The sequence below is a fragment of the Myotis brandtii genome, unplaced genomic scaffold (genome assembly GCF_000412655.1).
Source record: "Myotis brandtii unplaced genomic scaffold, ASM41265v1 scaffold528, whole genome shotgun sequence".
NCBI lineage: Eukaryota > Metazoa > Chordata > Mammalia > Chiroptera > Vespertilionidae > Myotis > Myotis brandtii.
In genome coordinates, this window is record NW_005369930.1 from 116,357 (window position 1) to 118,701 (window position 2,345).

The window sequence follows — 2,345 nt, forward strand, 5'->3', positions numbered from 1 at the left end:
TATGTGTGTGTGTACATATTTGTGGTGTGTTTGTGGTGTGTGTGTTTGCATGTATGTGTTTATGGTGCATGTGGGTGTGTGCGTGCGTGCACACAGGACAGCCACGTGGAGGTACTGCGGTGAAGCCTGTAATACAGAAGGCCATCTGGGACCATGGCACATCTTCATGAGAGAAAACGTCTGGGAGGAACCCCTACTCAGCAGTGGGAGGCCCCAGTTAACTACCGTGTTTTAGTAGTGACATACTGAGGGTGTTTTCGTATGACATCTAGGTATAAATAGATGAAATAGCATTACAGCATTGAAGGAAATCAAGTAGATCTCTCTATGGATAAGTCTCAAAAACAGTGTAAACAGAGTTGCAGAATTCCTTGAATATATGTCATTTTCTAAAATTTTAAAGGGTCACACAGACATTTTTCTTGGATTCATATGTGGACAGTATGAAATGGACTGAATGCATCCGTCAAGCAGTGATATTTGCAGGCGGGGCCCATCAGGGAGCAGGCGGGGCCCGGTCGGGGAGAGGTGGGGCAGTCTGGGAGTGTAAGGTTAGCTCTACTGCTCAAGTCTCTTTAGCAAAACCAATAAAATGGTAATAATAATTCTAGGTGTACTCGAGTAAGACTGTTTGCAAAAGCAGTTCTTTATATTTGAAGAGTTTCTCAATAAAAACACAAGGGAGAAACCCTGGTGGGAACGACAGATAGTGTCGGCAAGCAGATGGAAGAAGGGAGCCCTGGCCCCACCCACTTCTGCCTGGAAGATCTGCCGTTGCCCTGAAACCCCCAGAATACTCCTCGTTTCCCTGGCTGGGGCATAAAGTGGGAGTCCCAGATTGGGGCTCTGAGCTTGCTATTTTATGGAAAGACAGTAACCGTGGTTCTGGGGTGGTATGTGCTGTGCCGTGTAGTGGGCGGCAGGTGTGGCTGCACCAGGTCTAGCACTAGAAGATGACTGCCTGGGCCTGTCTATTGATGTGTTGACTTCCGTAAGTTTGATGTGCAAAGTAAGCTTTAAAACAATGATGTCATAAGCACTGCCTGAGCTGCTGATGTTGGCAGTGACTGTAATCTCTTTTCTTTCTTCAAATTCACTGAACATTAGAGAATCACTTGCATATTAAAACAAAACAAAACTAATCTTACCTTTTACAATGAATCAATGTAGTATTTTGGAAACTTATTTGTTATTAATCTATATGTGTGAATCTGAAAAATAATATATTTAATTGTACTTTAAATCTCAGTGTAAAATAGAATAACTTTATTTTTGTCTTTTGAAGTATTTTTAACATATCTAAAACAATATTCAAAATGTTTGCTTTTGTTAAGATATACAGTTGTATGGAAAATAATATAATCCTATATAATAAAGAGGTAATATGCAAATTGACCATCACTCCAACACACAGGATGGCTGCCCCCATGTGGACACAAGATGGCCGGCAGGGGAGGGCAGTTGGGAGGGAGACCAGGTATGAAAGGGAGAGCAGTTGGGAGCGACCAGGCCTGCTGGGGAGGGCAGTTTGGGGGGGACCAGGCCTGCAGGGGAGGGAAGTTGGGAGGGACAAGGCCTGTAGGGAAGGGCAGTTGGTGGGGTCCAGGCCTTCAGGGGAGGGCAGTTGGGGTTGCGGACCAGGCCTGCAGGGGAGGATAGTTAGGGGCAATCGGGCCGGCATGGGAGCAGTTAGGCATTGATCAGGCTGGCAGGGGAGTGGTTAGGGGGTGATCAGGCTGGCAGGCAGAAGCGGTTAGGGCCAATCAGGCAGGCAGGCAGGTGAGTGGTTGGGAGCCAGCAGTCCTGGATTGTGAGAGGGATGTCCATCTGCCCGTTTAGGCCTCATCAGGCCTGAACGGGCAGTCGGACATCCCTCGAGGGGTCCCAGATTGGAGAGGGTGCAGGCTGGGCCAAGGGACACCCCGCCTCCCCGAGCACGAATTTCGTGCACCAGGCCTCTAGTCCTATCTAATAATAGATGAACATGGTAATTAACCGTACCTCCGACACGCTTCCCATGGGCTAATCAGGGCGATATGCAAATTAACTGCCAACCAAGATGGCGGCCAGGCAGCTGAAGTGAACAGGAGGCTTGCTTGCTCCAGTGATGGAGGAAGCCAAGGTTCCCCGCCTGCTGCCGCCAAGCTCTGAGCTGCACTCTAAGCAACTATGTTGCAATTATAGAAGCTAAGCAATCCCCAGAAACCTGCTTTCAGCCAGCCGGGCCTCAGAGCTGGAGTTGCAACAGTGTTTCAATTATAGAAGCTAAACAAAGCCCAGATACCTGCTTTCAGCAGCCGAGGTCTCAGAGCTGGAGCCAAGCCTCAGAGCTAAAGCCGGCTCTC

At 48.3% G+C, this 2,345-nt stretch overlaps 1 protein-coding gene across 2 annotated transcripts in view; it reads left to right on the top strand.

Moving 5' to 3' along the window:
• Positions 1-2,345, top strand: part of TFDP1 (transcription factor Dp-1) — a 51,004-nt gene that overhangs the window by 30,459 nt on the left and 18,200 nt on the right. The gene's annotated exons all lie outside the window — the stretch shown is intronic.